The 7,253-nt window shown below is 26.6% G+C and overlaps 1 pseudogene; it reads left to right on the top strand.

The window, feature by feature from the left end:
* Positions 1-1,812: 1,812 nt before the first annotated feature.
* LOC112805407 (pentatricopeptide repeat-containing protein At1g71460, chloroplastic-like) lies at positions 1,813-7,007 on the top strand (annotated as a pseudogene).
* Positions 7,008-7,253: the final 246 nt, after the last annotated feature.

Below are 7,253 nucleotides of genomic sequence, written 5' to 3'. Positions count from 1 at the left end.
TGGTAAATGTATGGTATTTTCTTCTAGCATATATGGTCTTTAATTTTATAATGGTAAAATAAAAATAGAATGAATAAAATTTTGTATTTTTATATTAGAAATAGAATTTGATATTTATCCTAATAAAATTAAATAACTAATTAGTTATATTTAAATAAATAAAATAAATTAAATAAAAATATTTTTAAGAATTAATCAAATCAATTAGTCAATACAAATAATTAGTATAATTAATTTTATTTGATTTATTGAATTCAAAAAAATAAATTAAAAAATAATTGATTGAATTAATTAGTTGATATAATTAATTTATTATAATTGATTGGATTTAATGAATTAAAAAAAATAAATAGAAAAACATAGAAGACAATGATTTTTTTTAACTAAATTAATATGTATTTATTGTATTTAATCAGTATAAGTAACAAATTATCTATGTTATTATGTACCTTATAAATTAATGAATTAAAAAAATTGATATAATAAATTACAATTATTTTATTGATATAAATTATAATAAATCGTGTAATATTTAAATACCTAATCAAATCAATTAGTTGATATAATTAATTTACTGTAATAAATTGTATTCAATGAGTTATAAAAAATAAATTAAAAAACACGCTAATTATAAAAAAGTATGTCACGCCCATCATGAAGTGCAGAAATTCAATTTTTATTTAATAAAAATATATATTCTTATATATGTTATAGAAATATGATTTGATTCTATGAACTTGCTTTTTTTTTAACTTGCCACCTATATTCAGCATGGAATTTTAATTTTTCTAAAATAAATTTAGAAGAGAGAATCGTACTTTCATTTTGGAGAAAAAATAAATTCATGAAGAATTGACACCTCGCTTTCATTAGTTGATAATGCATTAAATATTAATTTTATATAATTATAATAAATATATTTTCCTAAATTAGTATAATTATACATTATTCATTAAATGTTAATTGTAATATAAATATAATAAAGATATTTTTCTAAAATAAATTTAGAAGAGAGAATAGTGCTTTCATTTTAGAAGAAAAATGAATTTATGAAAAATTGACACCTCACTTCAATTAGTTAGGAAAAAATACAATTTTAGTATATTAAGTAGAAGTATATTATTATTATTATTATTATTATTATTATTATTATTATTATTATTATTATTATTATTATTATTATTATTATTATTATTATTATTAAAATATTTTTGATTGATAATTGATAAGTAGTTTAATAATGTATTAAATATGAATTTTATATAATTATAATAAATATATTTTCCTAAATTAGTATAATTATGCATTATTCATTAAATGCATTCATTTTGGAGGGAAAATGAATTCATGAGGAATTCACACCTCACTCTCATTAGTTGAGAAAAAACTCAATTTTAATATATTAAGTAGATTATATAAATAGAAATATTTACTAAGTATATATAAAAGAGGAGATATATAATTATATATAATATAATTGTTATATATGTAACAGATATAAATTGTTATAATTATAGAGACTTACTATAATTATATTAAATTTAATTATAAATATAAATAAATAAAAGTGATAATAATTAATATTTTTTTCTTTTTTATATTTAATATTTACCGTAAATATAAAAAATATTGAGAAAAAAGTAGATACTGACTTTATTTTAATTTATTTTACGTCATGAATTTCTTTACTAAAATTAATGGAGGAAAAAATCTTTATGATTATATATGAATCTCAATCACAATAAATAAGATGAATCGGTTGAGTAACTAACAAATTTAACGGATAAATGTTATTTTTCATTTATGAAAAAAATGAGGTAACATGCATGCGTATATTAATATAGGAAGAATATATACTCACAGCTTTAAAATCTTCAAGAATATTAAATTGTATTATCCTTGAAAGCAAAAAATCTATCTTTTATTTTTATTAAATATTTATATTTATATTAATTCAATTAGATAAATATTTTAATAAAAAAAGATTATTATTATTATTATTATTATTATTATTATTATTGAATAATAAGGATAATTATCGTTATTAATATTAAATTGGTTATTAATATATATATATATATATTCTATAATTGTGTAATAATATTTTCTTTCGTTTGTTAACTAATTAAATTTGGTTATTTATATTAAATATATTTAATGATTACTAAAAATTAATCATATAATTATCATTATTAATAACCAATTATTCATAATCAAGTTATATTTCTCTAAAATATAATTTTTTATCTTTTTGTTATTATTATTATTATTATTATTATTATTATTATTATTATTATTACTATTATTATATAGGTCACCTTTAAGATAATAACTTGTCATCAATAAAATTTTAGGATAATGAATAAAAAATAGAATTATACCAATATAATTAAAATCAATATAATTAAAATAGTTAAAAATATTTTTGATTGATAATTAGGTTAATAATACATTAATTATTGATTTTATATAATTATAATAGTGATATTTTTCTAAATTAGTATAATTATGAATTATTCATTAAATGCTAAGTATAATATTGTTATATAATTATAATTAAGATAATTTTTTGAAATAAATTTAAAAGAGATTAGTATAATTATAATAAAGAGATTATCTTAAATTAGTATAATTATGTATCATTCATTACATACTAATTATAATATAATTATATCAATTAAAGATAATTTTTAAAAATAAATTTAAAAGAGACAAATAGTGTAATCATTTTGGAAAGAAAATGGGTTCACGAGAAAGTGACACCTTACTTTCATTAGTTGGGGAAAAACTCAGTTTTAGTATATTAAATAGAAGTAGATTGGTATAAATTATAATAAAGTATATAATATTTAAAAAGAAAATAAAACGAATAAGAAGAAAATAAAAATAAATAGAATAGATAGAAGACTACAATAAAATAAATTGAATGTGAGAGTTTTTTTTGTACATTTCATATCACATCCGTTTCGATAATAATAATAATAAATAAAAATACGTCAACTTGATATTTAAGAAAAAATGATGAGATAAAATCATAATACAGTTCTAAAGTAAAAGTTTAAATTAGAACATAATATCATTACACAATATATATTGAAAGTAATTTCACACTACAATATATCACAAATAGGTAATGACTTAAATTTAAATACGAAACATTTTTTATTTATGCATACATGATAATACCATGGTCTATAAATACTTCATAGATAGCATATCTTATAAAGCTCCGAATGATGAGCACGAAAGTTGGAGAGTGTGGTAGTTTGTGTCCAGAATAGTTGTCTTCTTACAACGACGCCTCATAGGAAGAAAAAGAATTGTTGTAAAAGCTATCAAATGAAAGAGTAATTGGTAAACGAATGATATTTTCTTCTATAGCATACATGGTCTTTTATAGTGGTAAAATAAAAATGGAAGGAATTAAATTTTATATTTTTATATTAGGAATAGAATTTGATATTTATCCTAATAAAATTATTATTATTATCAATATAAATGGGTTAACAACTTGCCACTAATAAAATCATTGGATAATGAATAAGAATTAGAAGGATATGAATATAATTAAAATGAATATATAATTAAAATATTTAAAAATATTTTTGATTGATAATTAGTTTAATGATGCATTAAATATTGATTTTATATAATTATAATAAAGATATTTTCTTAAATTAGTATAATTATGCATTATTCATTAAAATAATTAAATTTTTTTTTATTAATAATTGATAAGTAGTTTAATAATGCATTAAATATTGATTTTATATAATTAAAATAAAGATATTTTCCTAAATTAGTATAATTATGCATTATTCATTAAATGCATTCATTTTGGAGGGAAAATGGGTTCACGAGAAAGTGACACCTCATTTTCATCAATCGGGAGAAAACCCAATTTTAGTATATTAAGTAGATTAGTATAGAGAGGAGGGACGTATTCTTTAATTTTAAAGGAAAGATTTAATTTCAATTATAATGAGGGAATGACATGTGGCATATTTTGGTTGTAAAATTAATAAGAAAGAGAGGATAATTCTTTAATTTTGGAGAGAAAGATTTAATTCCAATTATAATAAAAAAGTAACATGTGACACATTTTGATTGTAAAATTAAAAATATATAACATAATAGAATATAATAGATAATAAATTCTTATCATATAATTTTATATTCTTAAAATACATACTTGTTTTAGTATGGAATTATAAACATTTTTTTTGTCAATTCCTGCATATAAGAGCTATTTTAACCAACAAATTAAAACTTTTCGTACCTTTTTTCATATTCATCAATAATACTACATATAACCTTTGGCTACCAAAAATGCAACCTCCAGCATTACCAAAAAGCCCAACATATTACTCACCTTTATTAACTTATAATCTAACCTCTCTAATTAACTCACTCCCCAACAATTTCTGCGCGTGTTAACACCATACTGCCAGGCGTCAAGCGTTCTAAAAGGCCACGCATCTTTCGCACCTGCTGAAATTTTTTTGTTCCGTAGTATTAGCCTATTTTTAATACTTCTTTATATCTTTATATATATATATATACACATTACAACTAAGAGTGAAAACAGGTCAGGTCAGGCCAGACTTTGTTCTTAATAGGCCTAACTTGTCATATAGTTGATTGGCCTGAGCCTGGCTTGCAGTCTGTTATAGACTCTTTATAAGGTACTAGGTCTGGTCTGTTATTCAGCCTGGCCTGACCTGAAACCTGTTAAAGGGCCTGATAATTTTTTTTTACAAAAATAAAAATATTATTTAAAAAAATTATTTTTTGATAAAAATAGTTATATGTAAATCATTATTATATATATATAAATCATTATTATAAATAGTTGTCTCTCCCTCCAACTTCACTGGCTCCCTCCAAATCCCACCTCAGCTTCGCCATCCTCCAACACTAAAACCACCTTCCAATTCTTCAACTTCAAACCACCACTCCCAAAGAAGCTGAAACATTTCAAGGACAAAGATGCGTTCCCATCCTCCTTACCCATCCACGCTCCATCTACAAGGACATCAAACGATTCGCGCGCCAACACAAACTCAAACAAGCACTCACCATTCTCGATTACGTTCACCAACAGGGAATCCCTGTCAACGCCACCACTTTCTCCGCTCTCATCGCCGCCTGCATTCGCACCAAGTCCCTGCAACACGCTAGACAAGTCCACGTCCATATCCAAATCAACGGCTTCGAAAACAACGACTTTTTGCGAACCAAGCTTGTCCACATGTACACCTCTTGCGGCGCTTTCGAAGAAGCCAAACAAATCTTTAACGATTTACCGTGTACCAGCGTGTACCCATGGAATGCCTTGTTAAGAGGGTCTGTGATTTCGGGTAAAAAGCACTACCTTGATGTGCTTAAAGCTTATACTGAGATGAGGGCTTTGGGTGTTGAGTTGAATGTGTATACTTTCACCACTGTCATCAAGAGTTTTGCCGGTGCGCCTGCGCTTTTCCAGGGGCTCAAGGCTCATGGATTGTTGATCAAGAATGGTTTGGTTGATAGTTCAATTATTAGGACAAGTTTGATTGATTTCTACTTCAAGTGTGGGAGGATCAATCTTGCATGCCGCGTGTTTGACGAAATTCCCAATAGCGATGTTTTGGTTTGGGGAGCAATGGTGGCGGGTTTTGTGCATAATAGGCGGCAGAGGGAGGCATTGGAGTATGTGAGGTGGATGGTGGAGGAAGGAGTGGAGGTGAATTCGGTTGTGGTGATGTCTGTTCTTCCTGCAATGGGGGAAGTTTCTGAGCAGCGATTGGGCAAAGAAGTTCATGCTTATGTGGTGAAGACGACGGAGTACTATAGGCGAGTGCCTATTCAGTCTGCTTTGATTGATATGTATTGCAAGTGTGGGGATATGAGTTTGGCTAGGCGAGTTTTTTATAGCTCGGCGGAGAGGAATTTGGTTTGTTGGACGGCTTTAATGTCAGGTTATGCTTGGAATGGTAGGTTGGAGCAGGCACTAAGGTCGACTATCTGGATGCAGCAAGAAGGGTTCAGGCCTGATGTTGTGACAGTCGCAACTGTTCTTCCAGTATGTGCTCAGTTGAGGGCTTTGAAACAGGGGAAGCAGGTTCATGCTTATGCTTTGAAGCATTGGTTTTTGCCTAACGCATCAATATAACTAATTCTTTGATGGTAATGTACTCGAAGTGTGGTGTGATTGAATATTCCGAAAGACTATTTGATAGTATGGAGAAAAGGACAGTTATTTCATGGACAGCCATGATTGATTCATATGCAGAAAATGGGTATCATCATGAAGCACTTGATGTGATAAGGTCAATGCAATCATCAAAGCATAGGCCAGACTCAGTTGCAATAGCAAGGATGCTGAGTGTTTGTGGTGAGCTAAAACTTGTGAAGCATGGAAAAGAGATTCATGCACAGCTCCTGAAAAAGGATTTTGCAAAAGTCCCTTTTGTTTCTGCAGAACTTATCAATATGTATGGGACTTTTGGAGAGGTTAACAAGGCAAAGTTGGTTTTTCATGCTGTCCCTGTTAAATGTTCAATGACATGGACTGCTCTTATTAGGGCCTATGGAAATAATGAACTGTATGAAGATGCAATTACTCTTTTCGATCGGATGACATCGAGAGGTTCTACTCCGACGCATTTCACTTTCGATGCCATGCTATCTATCTTCGACAGAGCTAGATTTGTTGATGATGCTTATAGGATATTCAAGTTAATGACTAAATATAAAATTGAACCATCTAAGGAACATTTTGATATAATGGTCCGACTTCTTACCCATGATGGTCAACTGGAGAAAGCTCAAAGACTTATAGAGATGAGTTCTGTTGTATAGAGAAGGCAACATCACAGTTTTTATTTACATATTGTTAACATTCTTGAATGTAGATTAACTAGAGACATGTACTTATTTTTCAGAATCCATAAGTTGTAATTTATTTGAAAATTTTATACCATACTCATTGTAATAAATATATTTCAAAATCGTAATTTTTTTGTTTAATTCAAGATATAAATATAATTGCTTATCTAGTTTAGTTCATGTATTTAAGTTATATTTTATCTACCGGTATGTTCTGAGTTTAGAGGGGCATTTGGATTGTGAATGGAGTGAACGACTAAGGAAGCTGCATGATATTTGTCCAAAAATGAATTATCAGGTTAGGCTGCCTGCATTATATCCTTTGGATGCAACCTTTTTTCAAACTCTAATTAATGCAGGATGGTTATGCACCGAGTTGCCTT

Source organism: Arachis hypogaea, chromosome 6 (genome assembly GCF_003086295.3).
Source record: "Arachis hypogaea cultivar Tifrunner chromosome 6, arahy.Tifrunner.gnm2.J5K5, whole genome shotgun sequence".
Lineage (NCBI taxonomy): Eukaryota > Viridiplantae > Streptophyta > Magnoliopsida > Fabales > Fabaceae > Arachis > Arachis hypogaea.
The sequence above is the reverse complement of the archived record's forward strand: the minus strand, read 5'-3'. Positions and strand labels throughout refer to the sequence as shown.